The sequence below is a fragment of the Onychostoma macrolepis genome, chromosome 09 (assembly GCF_012432095.1).
Source record: "Onychostoma macrolepis isolate SWU-2019 chromosome 09, ASM1243209v1, whole genome shotgun sequence".
In the NCBI taxonomy this organism is placed as follows: Eukaryota; Metazoa; Chordata; class Actinopteri; order Cypriniformes; family Cyprinidae; genus Onychostoma; species Onychostoma macrolepis.
In genome coordinates this window covers 23,488,570-23,516,227 of record NC_081163.1, presented here as the reverse complement: position 1 = coordinate 23,516,227, position 27,658 = coordinate 23,488,570, and the positions used below count along the sequence as shown (strand labels likewise).

General features: G+C 39.2%; 1 protein-coding gene across 2 annotated transcripts in view; it reads right to left on the bottom strand.

Moving 5' to 3' along the window:
- cytip (cytohesin 1 interacting protein) overlaps nucleotides 1-27,658 on the bottom strand; it is a 48,939-nt gene that overhangs the window by 6,262 nt on the left and 15,019 nt on the right. For both annotated transcript variants that reach the window (XM_058787717.1, XM_058787716.1), the window contains exon 2: nucleotides 8,478-8,615. The gene's annotated coding sequence lies outside the window, so the exon portion shown is untranslated. The remainder of the gene's footprint in view (nucleotides 1-8,477; nucleotides 8,616-27,658) is intronic.

The following is a 27,658-nucleotide window of genomic DNA, read 5'->3' as shown; positions in this document are numbered from 1 at the left end:
ATATGGGAGTGGTAGTGGTGGGAGGGTGAGGTTGTACTGCCCCTTCTAACTAATGGGGACAGTTTTATCTACCATCACCAAACTCGGTACATATATTATTCTCATCATGCATTTTTTTATTTGAAACAGAGCCTGTAATAATAATTTTTAAAAAATCCTTTAAAAAAAGGGACTTCATGTGATTCTCTCCAAATTATGTTTTCGTACAAAAAAGAAGTAGGGCTACTCTTAAAGTTTATTTTAAGTAAACTTATCTTCAAGTATATTTTCCAAATATACTTTATGTAATAGTTATACTAAAATAAATTACTAGTAGTTCAGTACTTACTAAATTGTCCAACTTTTTTGAGGAGTGTTGCTTGGGCACTTTCTCATTAAGAATGGGCAACAAATTTCTATCTGGATATTTCAGATTGGTCATGGGCTCTGTATCTCACCTGGCTGCCCGTTGATGGCAACATTTCTCAAAAATTACTTACTTTCTAAAAGTATAATTTTAAAGTGTACTTTAAGTGTAACAGTAGTACATAATTAGTTTACAGGTTTTTATTTTGCATTGTGACTTTAGAGATTATTGAACATGTTTAATTAATGGATTAATGGATAATGGAACTTTTGAATAAGAAACACAGGACAGTTTCTACACAACATTTTAAATATGAGAACATAAATTATAAAATGTTGTGTAGAAACTGTCCTACATGTGATCTTAGACCTTGATGTGGCACTAAGCATGTTTCAGTGTTTTTATATTTTATGTAAGTATGAATATTTTTAATGTGATAGACAAAAACATTATTTGGGGAACAGATCTGGGGACAGTTCAATTAAATTTTCAATATGAATTCTAACACTTGATGAAAAACAAACACTTTTATTAAAACAAATACTTTAACTAGTAGATGGTGGCAAATGAGCACTTATTGGTTCATTAGTCATTTCCACTCCCTACTTTTTCCACAAGTTTTGCTTTTGAATTTACACTGAAAAAAATTATAAACGCAATACTTTTGTTTTTGCCCCCATTTTTCATGAGCTGAACTCAAAGATCTAAGACTTTTTCTATGTACAAATATTGTTCACAAATCTGTCTATATCTGTGTTAGTGAGCACTTCTCCTTTCCCGAGATAATCCATCCACCTCACAGGTGTGGCATATCAAGATGCTGATTAGACAGCATGATTATTACACAGGTGTGCCTTAGGCTGGCCACAATAAAAGGCCACTCTAAAATGTGCAGTTTTATCACATAGCACAATGCCACAGATGTTGCAAGTTTTGAGGGAGCATGCAATTGGCATGCTGACTGCAGGAATGTCCACCAGAGCTGTTGCCCATGAATTGAATGTTCATTTCTCTACCATAAGCCGTCTCCAAAGGCATTTCAGAGAATTTGGCAGTACATCCAACTGGCCTTACAACCGCAGACCACGTGTAACCACACCAGCCCAGGACCTCCATATCCAGCATCTTCACCTCCAAGATCGTCTGAGGCCAGCCACCCGGAAAGCTGCTGCAACAATCAGGTTGCATAACCAAATAATTTCTGCATAAACTGTCAGAAACAGTCTCAGGGAAGCTCATCTGCATGCTCGTCGTCCTCATCGGAGTCTCGACCTGACTGCAGTTCGTTGTCGTAACCGACTTGAGTGGGCAAATGCTCACATTTGATGGTGTCTGGCACTTTGGAGAGGTGTTCTCTTCACGGATGAATCCCGGTTTTCACTGTACAGGGCAGATGGCAGACAGCGTGTATGGCGTCGTGTGGGTGAGCTGATGTCAACATTGTGGATCGAGTGGCCCATGGTGGTGGTGGGGTTATGGTATGGGCAGGTGTAAGTTATGGACAACGAACACAGGTGCATTTTATTGATGGCATTTTGAATGAACAGAGATACCTTGAGTCCCATTGTTATGCCATTCATACACGACCATCACCTCATGTTGCAGCATGATAATGCACGGCCCCATGTTGCAAGGATCTGTACACAATTCCTGGAAGCTGAAAACATCCCAGTTCTTGCATGGCCAGCATACTCACCGGACATGTCACCCATTGAGCATGTTTGAGATGCTCTGGATCGGCGTATACGACAGCGTGTTCCCGTTCCTGCCAATATCCAGCAACTTCGCACAGCCATTGAAGAGGAGTGGACCAACATTCCACAGGCCACAATCAACAACCTGATCAACTCTATGCGAAGGAGATGTGTTGCACTGCGTGAGGCAAATGGTGGTCACACCAGATACTGACTGGTTTTCGGCAAAGGAGAAGTGCTTAGATTTAGACAGATTTGTGAACAATATTTGAGAGAAATAGGCCTTTTGTGAACGTAGAAAAAGTCTTAGATCTTTGAGTTCAGCTCATGAAAAATGGGGGCAAAAACAAAAGTGTTGCGTTTATAATTTTGTTCAGTGTATATTTAGACATTTATATTTGTGTAGCACTTTTTGGTACTGGAATATTAAGTAAGAAATGTCAGAATGTGGCTAAATTACACAATAAAAGCCAGATTCACTTGCAGTTGCACCAGCGCAAACCCTCTTCTGGGACCTCATTTATAAAATGTTGCGCAGAAACCATCCTAAATTTGATCTTACGATCATTTCTCAAATGTGCGTAAGTTTGATTCATAGAATGAACGTACGAACAGAAAACGCGCATACGCGTCTCTTTCAGATGTGAAATCTATGAATCGCAAATGATCTTCAACTTGCGCGCAATTGAATGGTTTCAGCTCTCCGCCTTGTAAACGACTCCTAACTAATATCATAAACATATAAAATATTACCAATCATCATAATTTATAGAACAGCGAGCTGCAAGAACAGCTTACATTTAAAAAAAACCTGCAATACTCCGACAATAAAAAGTGCGTACGTCTGCTCTGACCCTGACGTGACGTTAAGCAGTTTTCCACGTCAAAGACCGTCTTTATAAATATGAGGGCTGGCGTGGATTTAAGCATACGCACACTCTACGATCAAATCTGAGCGTACGCACGCTTTATAAATGAGGCCCCTGGTGTTAAAAAACAACCGTCAGGATTTACTAAAGATATGCAGTAAAAAAAAAAATTGTGATGAAAAGGCGTGGACACAGTCAGTTTTGTGGCTGACGTTATTGCATATGCATTTGTAGGAGTGTTCCTTCAGGTGCAACATTTATGGGGGGGGAGAGTATTTCAATGAATCATGCAAGGTGATTTACTATGGTTTGTGGTAGCCAATTTACTGGTATTTGTGCCAATAGCTGCCATCCAAAAAACATGTCTTTCCCATTTTATGCTTGATATGGCTGCAATTGTTGCTGCCAGGAAGAAGGAACTACAGATAACAGAGAGGGTGTGGTAAAAGGAAGAAAATTATTTCCACTCCATTCATTTATTTGGAATACCAGAGGAAGATATTATCTGAACATACTGTTTGCCAAGCCATGTTATTTTTAATCTGTTCTGTTGTTTGTGAGCTTATGCAAATTTGTGGCATACTTGGTAGATAGAAATTAGATGTTGCGCCTGCGTTCTTTAATTTGCACACTGTTATAGATCACCAGTCATATCAGTGTTTTTTTTTTTTTTTAATAGTTTTTTTTTTTTTAATTTTAAATACTCAGCACTACAAAATCACATTGTAAATAGACACATTTGCAGTGACTGCCAGGCTAGGGTGATGCTGCGACAACACAGAAAATGACGGTTGAATAGTATTAAAATAGTCACTCATTTGCATGCTAATGGATGCACAGCACGCCTAGCATTTGCCTACTCTGCCTATACAACGGGACAGCCCTAAACACACTGGACAAATCTAAATCTTTTTTCTTGTCAATTGGTATGTGGAACCTGCTCACATACCCCTGGTTGGGAATAAATGAAGTATACTGCAGGTGAACATATAGGTATACTGAATTAAGTATAAGTTATAAAGAATAAGTTGCAGGAATGCAGCCAACAGCTATTTTGCCAAACAAAACCTATCGATGGCATCTTGTCAAAAAGGCATGTCTAGGAAACAGGAGCATCCAGCAAGAAAGCCTTCTTTTTGTTTCTAATCTTTGTCAAATTGAGCCACAAATGCTTCATCCCTACCATAGATTGCAGATCACACAAGAAGAGATATCACAAAGATCACAATTCGGTAAAAAGAACTACAAGGCTCAGTACTATGACCGCTGCTTTTCTCCTGGACATGTTACCCTTGAAAGATCTCTTTAAGGAACAATTATTTATTTTTACTGAGTTACGCTGTATCATACTCAGCTCTATAATTTCTTTGAGGCCCGACAAAACATACCAATTGACGAAACGAACAGAATGCATAGCTAAAATAAAAAAAATAAATAAAAAATGGATGACTATCAACCTTCTACTAAAGTCACTTCCTTCTAACTTCAGAAAAACAGGGGTTTTAATTAACAGACCAAAAACCTCCACACAAAATAACCTCAAATGCTGTTTAACTCTTAATCAAGTCTCAAGTCTTCATCATCAGTTAGAAACATGCTATTTGATAGCAAGCTGTCATTTGAAAACCACATTTCCAGCATTTTTAAAACTGTTTTTACACCTTATAAATATCTCTACCTTATAACACATGCTCTCAAACTCCAAATGCAGAAAAGACAATTCATTCATTCATGACCTCAAGCATGAGTTGCAATCGTGAAATGTCAAATAACATTTGGGGTGATGGGTTACAAGGCCTTCAATTGGAGTAAATAAATGAATAAACAACACAGGACAGAAACGATAGATATTACTGAATTCACGACAAATGCAACAAACTTAATAATGCATTTTTAGATGCATTTTTCCTACACTGCTGGAAAGTTACTGCTAATAAATTCTGTCATCATTTCCTCACCCTCATGTCGTTCCAAACAACTTTCTTCTGTTGAACAAAATAAATTTTGGAGAATGTTACCAAATCATTTTGGTTATCCTTGATTTCTACTGTATTGACAAACATTTCTTGAATTTCTCAAATTATGTTCCACAGAAGAAAGAAATTCATACAGGTTTGGAATGACATTGTCACGAATCCAGTCTGTGCACTTCCGTTCATTCACCACCAGAGGTCACTCGCTCATATGGACTTTCACACCACACATCACAATGACTCCAATTCCCATCATCCAACACTGATCACAGCTGTCACCAATCACTCATTGCACTAATCACACGCACACCTGATCCCACGCACACACTGATCACACACACCTTATATAAACCCTGGACTTTGTTTCCCTCGTTGCCGAGTATTGTATGCGTTTACTGCTCCCCTAGCCGTAGCTACTCTACAGAGCCCCTGTTAGTTTGGATTGTGTTTCCCCGTGTTTGTTCCGTGTTCCCTGGATTAACCCTTGCCTTGCCGTCTGGACACTGTTTGCCCCCTATTGGATTCTAGCCCGTGTTCCCTGGATTATCTCTCTGCCTTGCCCACTGGATACTGTCTGCCGATCGTCGACCTTCGCTTGCCCTTGGATTACTCTTTGTTTTGTCCCTGCCATACCTGTTTGCCATTGCTCGACCCTGCCTGTATTTATGACCATGCCTGTTAATAAAAGCTTGCATTTGGATCCGCACGTCTCACGTCTCGTCAGCCCCATTACAGACATGATGTTGAGTAAATGATGATAATTTTCATTTTTGGGTGAATCTCCATTTAAGAACTTTGTTATTTGCAAATAAGAAGCGCCTAATTTATATAAGAATTTTTAAAAGATATTTATAAGATATTATTTATAAGATATTTATCTTTAATCAGGCCCTTATTGAATTAACATTTTACTTCAATTAAAATTCATTAGAACTGCACATCTAAAAAGAAAGAAGTATCCAGAGTTTAACTGATTAGTTTTAGTAGGATGGTTGTCACAAGTAGTAAAACCATGGTCTTCATGGTTATATGGATTTTAAAATAAGTAGCCTAATATGCTAATAAATTATACAATTTGTAGTTAAAAAAAATAAATAAATAAACATGAAGAGACTACAAAACAGCTTCTATGAAATTAAAATAGCATATTACCCAATATGTAATAACAGTAACATAAATACATTTCTGCCGACACATAGGCTATTTATTTATACAGTGTAAAAACTTCAAGTTAAAATATAGCTGCAAGCAGCAATCACGGGGCCAAGCACTACAGAAGCAAGCAACAGAACAACAGCAGAAATGAGTAATTGAAGCCATTTTAGGATGATTATAGCCAAAACAGCTGAAAAATCATGAATACAAACTCTAATAATATGATTTATAGGCTTCTTGTTTGACCAATAGGTGGCGCTGTTATCAAATCTAAGTAATGTATTCTGTGTGAGTTGACAATGGCATAGTTCGGCTTACTATGACATAATTGGTATGCATGTTGTCAGCATGACCCAAGGAATAATTTGAGACCGGTTTCATTACAATCAGCTAATTCTGTCAAAAGTTATTAGCATGTTTGGAAATTTCATTATTAATGATTAATGAATGGTTTATTACTCTTGACCAATAGGTGGCGCTGTTACCAAACTGACGTGGCGTGGTCAGTGTGAGGTGACAATGTCACGTACAAAATTTGGTGCGAATATGTCAAAGTTTCACTGAGATACAGCCTCAGAATGTTGGCTGGGGAATTTGCTGGAAAGAGACCAAACTGCATCTATCATGGGTTCCATGTGGGCCCCATCTGAATCAGCCCATATGAATCTCATATGGGGCCTGACTGGGGCTAAAGTGGGGCCCAAATGGGAAACACATACAAGACCCATATTGCTCCCACTTATGAAGCACATGTGGGATATACTAGGGCCCAGTATGGGTACTGGACTGGCCCCACATAGTGTATATGAGTGTTTTGATTAGGGTTTTTTGAGGCATCTCACCTGGACAGTATAATTATAAATAATTATTTACTATATTGATAAAAGCAACATCAGTATTTCAGTTAGGTAAATATCAGTTTTCTGCATGAACATTCCACTCTTTATTAATTTACAAACTCGCAAAACATGAAAGTGTGCAATTTGAAAAATCATATATTAAAATGTTGTACAGGTTCAATATAATACTTTATTATCATTTTCTGACACATTTGTTATACTTTAACATTAACATTAACATTTTGATAAGCCAACAGGGTCATACCATCTCAACAACTGGTCTTATGTAACTAATCTTACATAACATAAAAATTGACAGTTAACAGTTAAAAGCTTAATTCACCCAAAAATGAAAATTCTTTCGTCATGTCACTCCAAACACATAAGAAATTAATTAATTTTCAGAACACAAATGAAGATCTTTTTCTTTTTTTTTTTATCTGAGCGATTTCTGTTGCTCCATTGAAAGTTTACTTCCCCAAAACTCTGATGCTTCAAAACATTCATAAAGAGATTGTAAAATAAATCCATATGAATCGAGGGGTTTAATACAAGTCTTGTGAAGAGACATGATCACATTACATGGTAAACAGATTTATATTCAGCTTTTATTTACATATAAACATTGATCAGTGAATATATAAAGAAGTTAAACGGTACTAGCAAGCAGGCTTGACTTTCCGTCTATTAAAACGTCATTGTCCGCTGATCAGTGTTTATATGTGCACAAAAGCATAAATTATCTGTTCATTTAAAGTGACTGTCTCTTCAGAAGACTTAGATTAAACAGCTCAATTCAAATTGATTTTTTTGTATGATCTTTTTAAGAACATTTAAAAGTGTCAGTTTTGGGATTTGACTTTTAATGGAGGGCCAGAAACCTCTAAAAATATCTTCATTTGTGTTCCAGAGATGAATGAATGTCTTATGGGTTTGGAACAAGTTAATGAGGGAGAGTAAATGATGACAGAATATGCACATTTGGGTGAACTATCCCTTTAAGAAACATCAGTGCTCTTCTAAATTTGACACACTGACACAATGAAGAAACACAAAAACAACAAACTCACCTGAACTTACAGTATAATAATAAAATGTATGTGACCCTGGATCACAAAACCATATAAGGGTAAATTGTTCGAAATTGCGATTTATACATCACCTGAAAGCTGAATAAATAAGTAAATAATCTTTCCATTGATGTATGGTTTGTTAGGATCGGACAATATTTGGCTGAGATACAACTATTTGAAAATCTGTAATCTAAGAGAGTGCAAAAAAAATAAATCAAAATATTGAGAAAATTGCCTTTAAAGTTGTCAAAATGAAGTTCTTAGCAATGCATATTACTTATCAAAAATGAAGTTTTGATATATTTACGGTAGGAAATTTAAAAATATCTTCATGGAACATGATCTTTACTTAATATCCTAATGATTTTTGGCATAAAAGAAAAATCAGTAATTTTGACCCATACAATGTATTTTTGGCTATTGCTACAAATATACCCCAGCAACTTAAGACTGGTTTTGTGGTCCAGGGTCACATATTCTGTCTCAAAATCTACATAATTTAGAAACAAACAAGAAAACAACACAAACTGATAACACTCCTGGAGACGGTCTTTCTCGTGCTGTTCTCTAATCTCTTTCCACTCGTCTCTGGTCCCAGTACAGCACTTGGAGCCTTTTCTGCCTCCTGCTTCACATCATTAATCATAGTATTCTTCCGCAGTCCACCTGTAAAAGCATAAATTTAGATATAAATGTCCAGCTGCATATTTGGGTTACACTTTATTTTACAGTTTCCTTGTTGCAGTGCAATTTTAAATTTCAGTACTGAGTAGGCTAATATTTATTAACATCACATACATCCTCTATAGTTGAAGTTTTTATTTTATTTATTTATTTTTACTGGTTTGGGTGTTTTATATATTTATATATTAAGACATTTACAGATGTTTTATGATTAATGATTATGGGAAACCAGTTAAAAATATTCAAGGTTCAAAAAACGTTAACCTCAATCAACAGCATTTATTATAAAATTTCACAATGTCACATTAATTAATACCACAAATAATTTTTGTTAGGTTTTATGCACCTTGGTAAAACCTCTCGTTATAATCATTGAAGCTGTGCACACTGTAAAATGAATCTCTTGCATGCTGCATTGATGTTTAGGATGAAAATGCAGAATTCAGAGCGCGAAATTCAAAACTCCGGCGCGATGACTAATCTAAACGCTAATTAGCCACTACATTCATAAACTCAACATGAATATGTGTGATTGGTTTTAAGGCTTAGCAACATAAGCAGTAATGCCACAATCAACATCACTAATTTTTAACTTTAATCGTCGACAGCCATAATAAATTTGGTGGTACAAAGCCTGAAAGCCCATATTTCAGAACTTAACTTATGTCAGAAAGCAAATTCAGAATTATGTCATTCAAAATTAGTGCTATATCGGCTGGAAATGTATTTTTCCCTCAGGGGAAAAAATGGCGGCTACAGCCACAAAATACAGCAGCAAAGCCTAAAATAAACAAAATTTGGCTATATGACTTGATAAATGTCAGGCAAAAACAACATTACATGTCAGAGTCAACAAAAATGACCTCAATTTTAAACCTCAGAGACATTTACGTCATTAACTGTTACGGTATAACCCATATGGGGGCCCACATATCAATGTTGGCTGGGTCATTGATGCGCTAAACGAAAACCGTTTAATATATCGACACAAAATCCATAACTTTTTGCCAGCATGGTCTGAAGATGATCCGAGTCAAATTTGGTGAAAATCGGACTAATGGTCTAGGAGGAGTTCGAAAAAGTACGTTTTCAACATGAATCAAAATGGCGAACAGGAAGTTCAGCCAATTATTGCAAATATGGTATCGATGTTCTCGGCATGACCCAAGGAATCTATCAACATCAGTTTGATTACAATAGGCTAATGTAAGCAAAAGCTATTAGCATTTTTAGAAATGTCATTATAACTTTTGACCAAAAGGTGGCGCTGTCCCCAAACTTTTTGAGTACCATCAGGGCATGGTGCCGAAGAACCACACCGAGTTTCGAAATGATACGTCAATGCGTTCATAAAATATAGCATTTTACGACAAAATTCAACATGGCCGACGCCCAAAATGGCTGACATGGAAAAATTTCTATATGGTTGGACTCGGTATGATGCACCGAATCTAAAGAGACCAGTTTTGTGATTTTTAGACTAACCATTCACAATTTATAAGCAAAAATATTAATTTTTCATATCTCCTGACCACTAGGGGGCACAGTGCCGAAACAATGCAGGTTCCCTCAGGAACAACACACACCAAGTTTAGTCTCAATATGCCAAACCGTTGCGGAGATATAGCCTCAGATCCATTTTTACATGGTTTTCGGCAAATTCGTTAGCATGTTTTTCGAAAACGCTTGGACGAATCAACTTGAATTCCATAACTTTTTGCCTCCATGGTCTGTAGATGATCTGAGCCAAATTTGGTGAGAATCGGACTAATCGTCTAGGACGAGTTCGACAAAGTAGGTTTTACGAACAATTGAATATAGCGAAAAAACTAAACCTTACGATTTTTGAATTTTGGACTTCATTCGACTCGGCATGAGCCAAAGAATACGAGGAAAAAGGAATTTTCGGCTTACGGTTCAAAAGTTATTAGCACTTCAAAAGTGAAACTTTGGACAAGTGGTGGCGCTAGAGAGTTTGAGTTAGAGACTCCAAATTTAAAAATAGAGACTGCTGTGGTTACTATTGAGACTGTCCTCTATCAGTGTGCCAAATTATACAACTTTCCCGCAAGCGGTTCTATGGGCTCCCATAGACTTCAAGCGGAAGAAAAAAAGACAGCTAACAAACACAATAGGTGCCTCCGCACCTTCGGTGCTTGGCCCCTAATAATAAATATAGCTGCAAGCAGCAATGACGGGGCCAAGCACTACAGAAGCAAGCAACAGACCAACTGCAGAAATTGGTAATTGAAGCCATTTTAGAATGTTTTTAGTCAAAACGGCTGAAAAATCATATATAAACCTAGAGCAATATGATTTATTGGCTTATCACGTTTGACTAATATGTGGCGCTGTTTTCAAATCGATGTGGTGTGTTCTGTGTGAGGTGACAATGGCACACACAAAGTTTGGTGTCAATAGGCCAAAGCATTGCAGAGATACAGTCTCAACTGTGATTTTGGCATCATGCGTCAAATTCGTTGCTGAGGTATGCGAAAACGGTTTTGTCTATCGACACGAAATCCATAACTTTTGGTCAGCATGGTCTGAAGATGATATGATTACAATTTGGTGAAAATCGGACAAACGGTTTAGGAGGAGTTTGAAAAAGTATGTTTTCAACATAAATCAAAATGGCGCAAAGAAAGTTCGGCTTATTATGACATAATTGGTATGTATGTTGTCGGCATGACCCAAGGAATAATTTGAGAACAGTTTCATTACAATCGGCTAATGCAGTCAAAAGTTATTAGCATGTTTGGAAATTTCATTATTAATGATTAATTAATGGTTTATTACTCTTGACCAATAGGTGGCACCGTTACCAAACTTATGTAGCGTGTTCAGTGTGAGGTCACAATGTCACGTACAAAATTTGGTGCGAATATGTCAAATTTTCACTGAGATACAGCCTCAGATGCAGTGTAGCATCTTTCCAGCCAATTCGTTGATGCGCCAAACGAAAACCGTGAAATATATCGACACAAAATCCATAACTTTTTGCCAGCATGGTCTGAAGATGATCTGATTCAAATTTCGTGAAAATCGGACTTACGGTCTAGGAGGAGTTAGAAAAAGTAGGTTTTCAACATGAATCAAAATGGCGGACAGGAAGTTTAGCCAATTATTGCAAAATTGGTATCGATGATCTCGGCATGACCCAAGGAATCTATCAACATCAGTTTGATTACAATAGGCTAATGTATCAAAAGTTATTAGCATTTTTAGAAATTTCATTATAACTTTTGACCAAAAGGTGGCGCTGTCCCCAAACTTTTTGAGTACCATCAGGGCATGGGGCCGAAGAACCACACTGAGTTTCGTAATGATAAGTTAATGCATTCGTAAAATATAGCATTTTACGACAAAATTCAACATGGCCGACGGCCAAAATGGCTGACATGGGAAAATTTTATATGGTTGGACTCGGCCTGATGCACCGAATCTAAAGAGACCAGTTTTGTGATTTTTAGCCGAACCATTCACAAGTTATAAACAACTCCTGTCCACTAGGGGGCACAGCACCGAATGCACTGGATGCGCACTGTAGGTAGCCTCAGGTCATGCTTGTTATAACACACACCAAGTTTGGTCTCAATATGCCAAACCGTTGCGGAGATATAGCCTCAGATCCATTTTTGTGTGCTTTTCGTAGAATTTGCAAGTGCGTCATTCGAGAACGCTTGGACTAATCGACGTGAATTCCATAACTTTTGTAGAAGATTTTTATTGATATTAATCAGAATTATTTAGACTTAATCAAGGTGAATCTTGCCAAAAATGTATCTATTGAATCTACCAATATGTTCTGAAGGCCTTTTTGTCAAAATGTGTACGTGGCAAAGCACATCTGGAAGAAATGAGGAGGGGGCTTTTTTCCCCTTTACCATAAAGTCAGGATGGTCTTCTCTCCTATGGGACAGATAGAATTATGTACACTAGTAAAATATAGGATGGTACACGTGGGGTTCAATGTATAGAGACCCCTCCCTTTTGTTAATTTTTTGAGTATATATACGAGAGACGACAAGTTCTCGGGAGAACTCCTTTGCAAACGAGTTTTCAGGTTTTATTCCATAAAAAAATAAAACCTACTCTGGAATCAAACTCTGGCACTGCGTCTTGTTCTTTGAATTGCGGCGGACAACACTTCAATTGGCGTCACGAACAGGATGGAAAAGAGCAACGGAGAGGACAGCCACTCTGAGCAGATTCTGACGAACAACACATAAAAAGTGGCCACTAATTAATCAGGTAAGCGTTTTTGCTTATATAGTTATGTGTTGTTTGCAAAATCTGTTCTTAGTGGTAAGGTCACTTAAATTTTGCTCTTCCAAAAATTACAAAATTTAAAAAGAAGTGTAAAAGAGTAAAAAGGAGTTTTATTCCAGAGGAAATAACTGCATGCATTATCTGGTTTATTGTTTGAGGCCTTGATAAAGAACTTAAACTTAGGAAATTAGGAGGTGCAGGCAGATTTTACATTGCTAGCAATGGTCTGTGGTTATTTAGTCTGAGCCTGAAGGGACAGAAAAAATTAGAAACAGATGTGAGGAAGAGAGCGCTCAAGACCTACGATACCGCCCTGATTAAATAAAAAAATAAAAAAAATAAAATAAATTTTGTGAGGTCACAAGGGACTGCTTGGGTAGGTAAAATTCCTGACAAAATCTTATTCTTTTACTGCGAGGAGAGAAAGGAGGGATTTTTTTCGGTGAGAGAACAAGTATTTTGGAGCAGGTGGAGACTCGAGAAAAAAGCAGCTTTGTTTTGTTGTTTTGGTGTTTTGGGGAATGTTTGAAACTGTGTCCGTGTCCGAATGTGTGTGGGTGTGAAAAACTGAGAGTGAATGAAAAACGAATAAATTCCGATTGGGTTTGAGGAGAGAAGTGTGCCTTTTCCCAAGTGGAGGGGGGCTGCAGCTCTCGTTTTGCCCAAGAGGTTTGAATGAAAGAATAAGCCCTTTAAATATAAAGGGATAAAAGTATGATTGATAAGCCCTATAAATGAAGGGATAAAGTGCGAAAGTATGAGCCCTTAATACATAAATTAACAGAAATAAAGGGACTTAGTGGTATGAGTGTTTATAGGAATAGGGTCAATAAAGATTGAATCCAGATGTGTTATAAGATCTTATGGTGGGTGTCTGTGTAAAGAGAGAGAGAGAGAGAAATTTCTGAGAGCAGTGTTGGTGGAGAAGAGATATTAAGATAGGATATTGAATAAAGAACATTAAAAATAATAAGTGCGCACTAACGTAAACAAAGGAGGCAATAGATAATAGGAAAAATAAATAAATAAAAAATTATTGAAAGTTTTATGAATACTGTGAGATCATAAAATAAAGATGAAAAGAAAAATATAGAGAAGGAGTATATATATCTGATAGAATACAAGACTGAAGTAAAAAGAGCAAGTCATTGAATAAAGGATAAGATTAATTGAAAAATAGTGACGACATTTTATCTAAAATAAAAAGAATAAAACGAATAAAACTAAACAGATTGAAAGAGAAAATATGGCTGCTACTCTGGTAGAAATATTAGGATTAAAATATCCTTTGTGTAAAGATATGATAAATAAAATCTCAGACAAATGGCAAAAGAGAACAAAAAATAAAATGACAAAGTGGCCAAAGGAAGGGACGTTTGATGTAGCGTTGTGTGAGGAAATGGAAACTCTGGTAAAAAACTACAAACCAAAATGTGTCAGTAAAAAACGTGAAAAGAGAGAAAGTAAGAGAGAAAAAGAACAAGAAGTGTTGGCAATGTTTAAAAAGGAAGGTGAGAACACCTTAAAAAATATAAAGCAGGCCAGGAAAATTTTAAAGGAGGCAGATAAAGAAACATGCAAAAAAGAGATGCTATTTTCTCAACCTCCTCCTTATATGTAAGGAGAAAGGCTATTACCGCTCCTCAAGGGGAAGGTAGATGTGAAGGGGGAGATGGAGGTTGAAGGTCAAGTTGAATTAGAACCAGATGTAAAAGCAGGGAGCAGAGAGCAGAAAAAGGAGAAGGAGGGGTATTTACCCATGGACTGTTATGAGCAGGCCCGTTTGGCTTTGAACCAGATGAAATCAGACCAGGAAGATAAAACAAGATATGAGGAAGTGTTAGAAAGATTAAGGAGAAAAGATTGTGAAATTAAAGCACAAGTAGAAATGATTGAACAGGAGTTGGGTCAAAAAAATCAGAGAATCAGGCAAAAAAATTCAAATGGAAAATAAGTTGGAGAGACAGAGAAGTAAGCTGTTTGACAGCAATGAGGAAATTAGTGTTGAAGGGGAAATATTTGATACAAGAAATTGGGAGCAAGGTAGGGAAAAAGGAACACTTAGACTGCGGGCTGCACAACTTCCGATTTTAATTAAAGGTGCGCAGGGAGAATACGTCCCTTGGGCCTCTCAGGACCTCGAGGGACTGGTGACGCGCCTTCCGGAAATAAATGACGGGGCTGGCAGGTGGATCAAAGTTTTTGAGGAGGAAACTATGGGCAAACTTTTGGCTGTGGGGGACATTAAAGCATTGCTGGCAAAAATCATAGGAGGGGCAAAGCTGGATGAAATATTGCAAACAGCCGCTCTAGATAGAGCAGTGAACTCTCACAATATGGATGGAATTGTTTTTGATGCATTTCGTCCAGCAGTATGGCAAGCATTGCGACTGGAGTACCCGAATAGGCTGGATCCTAAAATGCTTAGAGGAACTCCACTGGGAGATACTGAAAATCCAGCCGTGTATATCCAGAGACAGTTGAAAAACTGGAAACAAGAGACTAAAATAAATCCCGAGGGGGATCCTCTGATGGCTACTTTATTCAGACAAGCTGTAATTGATGCCATGCCTCTAGCCGTAAAGAGCAGGCTAGAAGAGGTTGTTGGCTTGAACTCAAAAACTCATAAAGAATTTTGTGATCATTTGACACATGCAGTGGAGCAACACAGAAAGAATGAACTAAAGCTCAAGACCCAAGAGAAAGAGCTACAGCGCAAGCTAACTCAACTACAGCTTGAAGAGCTGACAAAGAAAAATAAACGAAAGGTTCAAGCTCCAATGATGAAAGAAGGAGAAGTACAAATGACAGTTATGTCTCCTATAAGTGCTCCGCAACCAACTATTCAACCAAGCACTTCTACTGCAGGCCCTCCAAACACACACCAGCTTCCTGTGCCTATTATTAAGGTTTACCCTCAACAACCAGCTCCAGTGGGGTGGAGAAAAAGACCAATGCAGAGAGGCCAGAGAGGAAGAGGCAGACCTTATACTGGCCTTCCAGATTTATGTTGGATCTGCAATCAGCCAGGACATATCCGATATAATTGTCCCACTTTGTCATACCAGCAGTACCCGCAAGGGGGCAGAGGAGAAGGTTGGCAGCAGTCCATTCGAGGTACAGGAGAGGGCCCTGTTAATCCGTGGAGGGGACCAAATCAGGGATACTAGGGGTGCCCAGAGAATCCTACAGGGGAGAACCAGTTACCAATGTTAACAACTAAAGCAGATCAAGAGCCTATTATGCAAATTAAAATAGAGGGTAAAAACACACCCATGATGTTAGACACAGGAGCAATTTTTACTTGCTTAAAATTCAAAATATGCTTCACATCTCCCCTTGTCTGGAAAATTCACAAAGACAGTAGGATTCTCAGGACAAATGCAATTAATTCCGATGACAGCTCCAGTGTGTCTACAAACAAAAAATCAAAGTATAACCATGCCCATTCTTGTGTCAAATCAAACTCCTATCAACTTGTTAGGAAGAGACGCATTATGCAGATTGGGGTTACAAATTTGGTGTTCTCCAGAAGGAATATTTATCGATGCAATAGGAACAGAAATGCAAATGGTAATTACGGAGCCAAAAGCAAATGTCTATTGGATAGGACAGATAGAACAAGATGTGAGACAGAGTAAACAAATGAGGAAAGTTTATTGAAGCACAGATTCCTGAAGCACGGTTAACAAAATCAGAATTTCATTGTACAATGATCTATGATCAGGACAGAGATGAAAAAAATAGAACAAAAATGGCAGGAAGAAACAAAAGGTCAAAAAGTCGAGACAGTCTCTGAGTATATCATAATAGGTAAACAAGGAGCGGCTTTAAATATTCCAAACAGTGAATTTGTAGAAAAATGGTTCAATGTAACTGATTCTGTCCCACATATTGCGATATATGTAGGAAAAAACTGGGAAACAAAAGATTTAGGACCAATGATGAGAGAAGCAGGAAAGATCAAATGGGAATCAACAGAACATCCGTTGATTTTTCATTCAGCTGACAAAAATTACATCAAAATTTTGTGTGCAACCAGTTTGCTGGGTATTCCACAGGAAGTAGAAATCAGTCAAAAAAATTGAATTACTAAACAATACTGAGACTGAATTGTTTAGGGAAATGGAGAGACAGGTACCAACTGAATTGTGGTCACAACATGATACTGATGTAGGATTAATAAAATCAGCTAATCCAGTAAGAGTCCAACTTAAACCAAATGCACGTCTGCCCAGAAAAGCACAATATCCTTTGAAACCAGAGGCTGAGGCAGGCATAAAAGACAATATTGAAGGTTTAGTGAAGGCAGGAGTTTTAATAGAAACATCTAGTTACTGTAACACTCCAATTATGCCTATACTAAAAGCAGACAAGAACCGATGGCGTCTTGTTCATGATTTGCGAGCAATCAATGAAATAGTTGAAGATTTGCCAGCTGATGTGCCAAACCCACACACGTTGCTAACGAACGTCCCTCCTGACGCTAAATACTTTACCGTAATTGATCTCTGCTCCGCCTACTTCAGCATGCCATTAGCAGAGGAGAGTAGATACCTGTTTGCGTTTACCTATGCAGGAAAAAAGTATAGTTATGCAAGAATACCTCAAGGATTTAAGCATTCGGCACATATATTCAATCAAGTGCTAAAAGCCGATTTAGAAGATCTTGAAATAGACGGAACGCTAATACAGTACGTAGATGATTTACTCGTTTGTAGTTCTTCGTTAGAACAATGTCACAGAGACTCAATTAAAGTCTTAACAAAATTGGCTCAGGGAGGACACAAAGTGTCCAAAGACAAAATACAGTATTGTCAACCTCAAGTTGAATACTTAGGAAGATTGATTGCCTATGGCACACAAGCTATAGCATCCTCTCAATTAGAAGGTATAAGTAAAACACCGATGCCTCAAACAGTAGGACAAATGATTACTTTTTTAGGAATGACTGGCTTTAGTTCAGACTGGATAGAAGACTATGCAGTAAAAACAAGACCATTGAGAGAAATGATGAGACAGGCAGGGATTCAGCATCTAAGTAATCCATTAATATAGAACACAGATGCAATACTGGCATTTGAAACAATAAAAAAAGAATTACAACAGGCACCTGCCCTAGGAACAGCCAATTATAATAAAATGTTTCACCTCTATGTGTCTAACAGAGCTGATGGGTATGCATCAGCTATACTAATGCAGGAAACCTGCAGTGGGAGGAAAAAACAGCCTGTAGCTTATTACAGCACAAAGCTGGATAATGTTGCACAGGGATACCCTCCATGCTACCAACAGGGCCTAGCGGCAGTATATTATGCTTATGAAAAAGCATCCACAATAACTATGGGGTACCCAGTAACTATTTACACTCATCACAAAACTGTGGAATTATTAGAACAGGGAAAATTTGTTCTAACACAGGCTCGAATTTTGGCATATTCCTCATTACTTACGCATCCAGACGTAATTATTAAGCGATGTCATACAGTCAATCCAGCAGACTTGCTCCCTTTGTCTTTTGAAGGAAAACCTCATGATTGTGTGAATGAGTCATTGGCATTTACCAGATTACGACCAGATCTTGAGTCGACACCCATTTTTGAAGCAGAAGTCACTTACTTTGTAGATGGATCTAGCTTTAGAGACCATGAAGGAAATCATACAGGATATTCAGTGATGAAGAAGGACAAGAAAGAATTTGTACCAGTAATATCACAGCAATGTGTACAACCTTGTTCTGCTCAATTAGCTGAACTGAAAGCTCTTACAGCTGCATGTCAGTTAGCAGAGGGACAAACTGCTAACATTTTCACTGATTCAGCATATGCTCACGGTGTATGTCACCTATTTGGTGCCGTGTGGAAACAAAGAGGTTTCAAAAAGAGTGATGGGACTCCCATCCAACACGGTGATCAAATAGGGCAATTAATTTCTGCTATGATGCTACCGAAAAGATTAGCAATAATCAAATGTCAAGCACACAAAAAAGGAAATGATTATGTCATTAAGGGAAACAATGCAGCAGATCTACAGGCTAAAAAGGCTGCTGGATGTCAAATAGCAGTATTAACACCTGTGGTACTTATAGAACCTCAACCTCAATTGGATGACATAATTCGAATTCAGCAACAAGCAGGCCCTTACGAACAGTCGATGTGGCACCGGAGGGGGGCCAAAAAAGACTCACAAAACATTTGGCGTACACATGAAGGACACATGGTGGTGCCAATTTCACTTTTAAATATTCTTATCGCAGATGCGCATGGTTTTGACCATTGCGCAAGGGGGGAAGTGGTAAGAAAAATGTAAAAACACGGATATTGGTCTCCTTATTTGTAAATGGGTGGAGGCAGTACCGTCAGCAGATTTAGGAGCAGGGACAGTAATCAAATTTCTAACAAGAGAAGTAATTCCTAGATTTGGGATACCATCAGAAATAAGTTCAGATAATGGTTCGGCTTTCATTCAAAAAAAACTGTAAAACAAGTGTTGCAACAATTGAGAATAAAACAAAGACTAGGTTGCATTTACCATCCTCAAAGTCAAGGACAGGTAGAGAAAATGAATGGAATTATCAAGGCCAAAATAAACAAAATATGTGAAAGTACTAAACTTAACTGGATTGATGCTTTGCCTCTAGCACTAATGAGCTATTGCATGCAAACTAACCGCACCACGCATTTAACACCTCATGAAATGCTTACAGGTCGGCCTATGCCAGTGCCACATTGTAGAGGTCCCTACAAAGGACCGCCTCTAGAGCAGTTACAAATGGAACTTCGTTCATATATGAAGAAACTAACTGCCATACATAAAGCTATCTATTTACAGGAAAAAAGAAAGGAGCCCAGCGAGGAAACGGAGACAACGTGTCCAGTTGTCCCAGGTGACCAAGTATATCTAAGGGTGTTCCGAAGGAAATGGAATGAGCCGAGGAGAGAAGGCCCGTACACAGTGGTGAGAGCAACTCCGACAGCAGTGCAAGTGGAGGGCAGTACAACTTGGTATCATCTAAACCACTGCACGAGAGTTCCCAAGAAAAAGACAGAAAGGGAGGAAAAACAGACAGGTGGACAATGCGACAGAGTGACAAGGAGGAACCTGAAACACAGGATGAAGTGCAAACAAAAGACAGCACAGAAAAGGTTTCACAAGGAGTTCCAGTCGTCCTGTCAGAGGAACAGGAGAGGGAAGGGAACGAAACAGACAATGTGTTTGAAGAGCCTCTTATGCTTAATGTATCTAATAATGCAACTCCAAGCTCAACCCATAGAAAACAACCAGACTTCTCTCCAAATGCAACCCCAAGCTCCAATAATAGAAAACAACCAAACTTCTCAACAAATGCAAAACCAAGCTCCACCAACAGAGAGCAATCAGACTTCCCTTCAGTTACAAACACAAGAGGTAACCAACAGCAACCAGACTTCCCAAGAATTGACTTTTCAGCCCTCAAATGAATCTAGCAGTGACTTTAACTTAGTCCAAAATGAACAAGCACAGGTTGAGGAGGAAAAAATATCTAGACAAAATAGACACATTGCAGATGACAATTATAACATCACTATTAAAGGCAATTCAGATATATTATGGGAAAAGGCAGAAGATAATAGTTGGTATAAATGGGTGAATTACACAGCCGAAAAAGAAGAATGGGAAAACTGCATAGTTTGCCTTGAAGCGAGACCGACTTTATATATTGTACCAATACCTATACACAGTTGTAGTTGCAAAATATTTCATGACGAATGGTTTAAGACATGTCCAGGACTGTCAAACGTAATGGGCTTGGATGTATTAAAAATGGGAGGTAAATGCTTTATTGAAAGAGGTAAAGCGATAAATGTCTTTAGAAACTGTACCCAAAAAATGGCATTTTGCCCATATTGGTGCCAGTTTCTCCAATCCACAACGATTTACAGAGAAGCTACTGAATTGCAATGTGAACGTACCCGTAAATGGCCTATTATACAAGAAACAAAAGTACAAAAGCCGCAAGGAAGAATACAATTAATGGCAGATCAGGAATTTGAATGTTATGAGAAAAAGGGAAATGTTGACGTAGGAAGATTTAAAGGAAAGTGTAGCAAAATATGGCAAATACCGCGATGCACAGTTGACCATTTAGTGGTAAAAGAGGGCCCACCACCTATATTTGATGACATTGATATTCCATTAGCAGACATATGGTGGATGTGTGGATTAGAATATGGCCTTTTGACAACATTGCCAGAAAAATGGTCAGGATTATGCACTAGGGTTATGTTGACACATAAAATGAGTCACATCTCTTTAGACGAAGGAGAAACAAAGGAAGAGAAATCTAGATCGAGAAGAGCTTATGAAAAAGACCCTGCAGTTTAAATAGATTCAATTGGTCAACCGAGAGGTATACCTTATGAATTTAAAGCAAGAGACGAAGTTAAATCAGGATTTGAATCAATATTCATTTGGATTGTGCAAAATAAAAATACAGAATGGATCAATTATATATATTACAACCAGCAAATATTTATTAATTACACTGATGACGCCTTATCACTTTTAGGAGAACAATTAGATGCAACAAGCCGAATGACATGGCAAAACAGAATAGCTTTGGACTATTTGCTAGCTGAAAAGGGAGGAGTCTGTGTTATGTTTGGGGATCAATGCTGTACTTTTATACCAAATAATACTGCTCCAGAAGAAGCATTCACAGAAGTAATGACCAAATTAAAAAATTTAAGAGTTGAACTTAAAACTAATGCTGGGACAGACGGGAAAATGTGGGATTGGTTTGATCTAAGGTTGGGAGCTTGGGGAGCATGGTTTGCTAAACTAGGAATGTTTTTAGGAGTTGCCATCATGATAGGAGGTTTATTATTTTGTTGTGTGTTACCGATACTAAAAACATTGGTCGTCAATGCTACTGTGAAACAAATCGAGATGATAAAAGTCCCAAACAACCAGCGAATAATCACAGAAAGAAACTTGGATGAGTATTACGAAGGATTGCTAAACAAGCTGATCTTAAATGAGCAAACTTCGGATGATGGATCCAGCGACTCTGATGACTATGAAAAAGAGATATAAGGATGAGCCATATCCTGGGTGTTAGTGCTAGCCTAACCTCTGCCCAAGGATGGCTCTCTACGATGCGCAAAGTATCTGGGCTGAAGATCAACGGATCCGAACTATTGTTTCTTGGAATATTCAATGTATTATGTTTTGAATGTGTTTTTATGTGTTTGATATACATAACTGTGACAACCACAGGCAAGCGCTGAACCAATCGCACGCTCATGCTTTTAACATTGTATTTTACTATAAAGGGGGAAAGGAGACAGAATCTTTTACTCTCTAATTAAAAGTGGAGAGAGACGTTTGGTTCTGATTCTCCACCAGAGTGCTGCCGCATCATTTAGTCGTTGATGGTAAACCTGCGTGACTTACTTAGTCACTAGATTAGATTAGATTAGATTCAACTTTATTGTCATTACACAAGTACAGGTACAGGGCAACGAAATGCAGTTTAGGTCTAACCAGAAGTGCAATAGTAGCAAGTGCAGTATATACAATGGTTGAATAAGTGCAGGACAAGGATATGTACTGAGTATATGTATAAATATATATAGAAAGATGGTTATTAATATAAACATAATTTACAGGTGAATATGTATAGTGAATAAATATACAGAAATTACAAGTGAATATGTATAGTGAATAAATGTACAGAATTTACAGGTGAATATGTATAGTGAATAAATATACAGAATTTACAGGTGAATGTGTATAGTGAATAAATATACAGATGGCTATTACTATAGGCAGAATTTACAGGTGATATGTACTATCAATATAATATATATACAGATGACTGTTACTATAAACAAGGTGTAAAAGTGCAGTGGAAGTGATTAACTGTACAAAATATTAATGTAAGCATTGATAATGTAACAACAGTCGGCAGTGCAAATGAGCATAGTCCAATTTAGGTATGGTAGTGCAAGATACAAAAGTAAACAGTTGTTACTGTGATAAATATTTACATTCAGTAGTGCAAATAAGGCAGATGTGAGGTAGGAGAGAAGAGTTAATAATATATGAGGAAGTGGATCAACGGGGGGTAGAGTTCAGTAAAGAGACAGCTCTGGGGAAGAAACTGTTCTTTAGTCTGCTGGTCCTGGTCCGGAGGCACCTGAAACGCCTGCCGGAGGGCAGGAGAGAAAACAGTCTGTGGGCTGGGTGAGAGGAGTCCTTAAGGATGCTGCGAGCTCGATGCAGACAGCGTTTCCTCTGGATGTGTTCGATGGCAGGTAGTGGAGTCCCTGTGATGCGCTGGGCAGTTTTCACCACCCGTTGCAGTGCCTTGCGCTCCGCAACAGAGCAGCTCCCATACCATACTGTGACACAGTTGGTCAGGATGCTTTCATTGCGCAGCGATAGAAGTTCACCAGGATAGCTGAGGAGAGCTGATTCTTCCTCAGTGTCCTCAGAAAGAAGAGGCGCTGGTGAGCCTTCTTGACCAGGCTGGAGGTGTTGGTTTTCCACAACATGTCCGCCGAGATGTGGATCCCCAGGAACTTGAAACTGGAGACACGCTCAACAGCCATTCCATTGATGTGGATGGTGTCGTGTGTGTCTCTTGACTCCTTCCTGAAGTCCACGATGAGCTCCTTCGTTTTGGTGGTGTTGAGGAGCAGGTTATTTTCAGTGCACCATGTGGCCAGGTGCTGGATCTCCTCCTATAGGCAGTCTCATCGTTGTTACTGATGAGGCCAATCACCGTGGTGTCGTCTGCAAACTTGACGATGGAATTAGATCCATACACAGGCTTGCAGTCAGAGGTGAAGAGGGAGTAGAGAAACGGGCTTAGCACACAGCCCTGTGGTACACCAGTGTTAAGTGTGATGGATGTGGAGCAGGTGAATCCTGATCGAACATTCTGGGGTCTGTTGGTCAGGAAGTCCAAAATCCAGTTACACATTGAGGTATTGATGCCCAGGTCTCCAAGTTTGGCTATTAACTTGGTTGGGATGACAGTGTTGAATGCTGAGCTGAAGTCAACAAACAGCATACGTGCATAAGTGTTCTTATTGTCCAGGTGAGTGAGCACAGAGTGCAGTGCCATGGAAACTGCGTCCTCTGTGCTCCTATTGCTACGGTAGGCAAACTGGTGTGAGTCCAATGTGGATGGTAGAGAGTCTTTTAGGTGTTCCAGGACCAGCCGCTCAAAGCACTTCATGACGATGGGTGTGAGTGCTACAGGGCGGTAGTCATTAGGGCACCTCGGACTAGAGTGTTTTGGCACTGGCACAATGGAAGTGCATTTAAAGCATGTTGGTACGGCTGCTTGGGCAAGAGACAGGTTGAAAATGTCTGTAAAACCCCAGCGAGCTGCTCCGCACATGCCCTGAGAACACGACCAGGGATGTTGTCTGGTCCAGCAGCCTTGTGCGCGCTGATCCGGTTCAGTTCCTTGCAGACATCTGTGGAGGAGAGTATGATTGGTGGGTGGTCATCTGAGGGATTGAGCTTGGTGGCAGTTTCTCTGTTGTCTCTTTCAAAGCGAGCATAAAAGTAATTTAGCTCGTTCAGGAAGTTGACATCAGTGGCTGCGGGGGTGGAGTGGGTGGGTTTGTAGTCACTGATGGCCTGAATGCCCTGCCACATGCGCCGAGGGTCAGAGTTGGAAAAGTGTCCCTCTATCTTTAGCTTGTAGCAGTGCTTGGCCTTTTGATGCCCCTCTTCAGGTTTGCTCTGGATGTGCTGTAGGCTTGTGCATCTCCTGATCTGAAGGCAGTGTTGCGTGACTTCAACAGGAGTCGCACTTCCTTGTTCATCCAAGGCTTCTGATTTGGATATGTGGTGATCTGTTTCTGGGTTGTAACACTGTCAATGGTGATATTGATATGATCCAATACAGAGGAGGTGTAAGAGTCAATGTCTGTGTGAGCGCCACTGGTGGCTTGAGAAGCAAACATACTCCAGTCTGTGTGTAGAAACCTTTCCTGGAGTGTGGAATCTGCCCCGCAGGCCACACTTTGATGGTCTTCACTGATGGCTTCACACGGTTGATGAGGGGTGCATATTTGGGGTGAGGAACAAAGAAAGGTGATCTGACTGTCCCAGGTGGGGAGGGGTGTCGCAACGTAAGCTCCAGCCATGTTTGTGTAAACATGGTCAAGGTTTTGTTTCCTCTGGTGTGACAGGAAACATGCTGGTGAAACTTGGGTAGCACTGACTTTAAGTTTGAGTGATTAAAGTCACCTGCAACAATAAAAGCCGCTCCGGTGTTCAGTCTGTTGTTTACTGATGGCTGCGTGAAGTTCTTTCATAGCAAGCTTGGCATCAGCATCCGGGGAATATAGGCTGCAGTTATAATGGTGGAAGTGAACTCCGCGGTAGATAAAGCGGTCTACATTTAACCATGAGAAACTCAAGGTTAGCTGAACAATGACTCCCAACAATAGCAGAGTTTGTGCACCAAGCTTTGTTAATGTAAATGCACAATCCACCACCTCTGGTCTTACCGGAGCCATCTAATGTTCTATCCGCCCGGAGTGTGTGGCGTCCCGCTAGCTCAATAGCGGTGTCCGGTATTCCGCTGTTTAACCAGGTTTCCGTGAAGATTAGGACGTTACAGTTCAAAAGTTTCTTGCTGTGTGTGATGCTGAGTCGAATCTCCTCCATTTTGTTCACTAGCGACCGTACATTGGCAAGGAAAATGCTGGGTAAAGAGAGCCGGTGTGGTGTTAGCCTTAGCTTAGCTCTTAGTCCTCCGCGCTTCCCCCGCCTTTGTTTACGATCTCGACGCCGCCTGCGAGCACTTCCGCCCGGCCGGGTAGGGTGCATAGCCTCGGGTGTCCTAGCGATCTCAGGAAGGAGTCGAAGATTGTCCATAAAAGTGTCGGAAATTCGCAAACCGATATCCAAAAGCTCACAACGGGTGTACGATGTAAAGGCACAACTGTTCTGCACGAACAGGCCCGAGATGAGTAAGAAAAATACCGCAAAATTGCAAAATCTGGAGAGACCCAGAGCCTCGCGATGTACTCGCGCCGCCATCTTGGGTAAACTAGATAGTGTTAGCTGAAAGGACTGAATTATGAAGTAGCACTCTGGGTAGACGTAAACAAATTGTGAGACTTAATGAAGTCTCAAAGGGAGGAATGTAGAAGATTTTTATTGATATTAATCAGAATTATTTAGACTTAATCAAGGTGAATCTTGCCAAAAATGTATCTATTGAATCTACCAATATGTTCTGAAGGCCTTTTTGTCAAAATGTGTACGTGGCAAAGCACATCTGGAAGAAATGAGGAGGGGGCTTTTTTCCCCTTTACCATAAAGTCAGGATGGTCTTCTCTCCTATGGGACAGATAGAATTATGTACACTAGTAAAATATAGGATGGTACACGTGGGGTTCAATGTATAGAGACCCCTCCCTTTTGTTAATTTTTTGAGTATATATACGAGAGACGACAAGTTCTCGGGAGAACTCCTTTGCAAACGAGTTTTCAGGTTTTATTCCATTAAAAAATAAAACCTACTCTGGAATCAAACTCTGGCACTGCGTCTTGTTCTTTGAATTGCGGCGGACAACACACAGACAGATGATCTGATTCAATTATGGTGAAAAATGGACGAACCGTCTAGGACGAGTTCGAAAAAGTAGGTTTTACAAACAATTAAAAATAGTAAAAAAACTAAACCTTACGATTTTTGAATTTTGGACTTCATTCGACTCGGCATGAGCCAAGGATTCAGAGAAAAAATTATTGTAATTTTGTGGCTTACGGTTCAAAAGTTATTAACATAAACATGAGTGCAACTTTGGACAGTTGGTGGCGCTAGAGAAATTTACTTAGACATTCCAAATTTGCTATAGCGAAAGCGCAGACTGTCCTTTATCAGTGTGCCAAATTTCACAACTTTCCCGCAAGCGGTTCTATGGGCTGCCATTGACTTTGCGGCAGAAAAAGAAAAAGAAAAACCCTTACAAACACAATAGGTGCCTACGCACCTTCGGTGCTTGGCCCCTAATAAATATAGCTGCAAGCAGCAATGACGGGGCCAAGCACATCAGCGGCAACATGAGGAGCTAAGCATAGCACGGAGCATCAGACCAACTTCAACAATGATTAATTGAAGGCATTTTAAGATTATCGTAGTCCAAATGCCTGAAAAATCATTTAAAACTACTAGTACTCCGACTAATTGACTTTTCACTTTTGACCAACAGGTGACACCGTTATCAAATCGATGTGGTGTGTTCTGTGTGAGGTGAAAATGGCACACACAACGTTTGGTGTCAATATGCCAAAGCATTGCAGAGATACAGCCTCAAGTGTCATTTTGGCATCATGCCTCAAATTCGTTGCTGTGGTATGCGAAAACGGTTTTGTCTATCGACACGAAATCCATAACTTTTTGACAGCATGGTCTGAAGATGATATGATTAAAATTTGGTGAAAATCGGACAAACGGTTTAGGAGGAGTTCGAAAAAGTAGGTTTTCAACAAATCAAAATGGCGGACAGGAAGTTCGGCTTACTATGACATAATTGATATGTATGTTGTTGGCTTGACCTAAAGAATAATTTGAGACCAGTTTCATTACAATCGGCTAATGCAGTCAAAAGTTATTAGCATGTTTGGAAATTTCATTATTAATGATTAATGAATGGTTTATTACTCTTGACCAATAGGTGGCGCCGTTACCAAACTGACGAGGCGTGGTCAGTGTGAGGTGACAATGTCACATATAA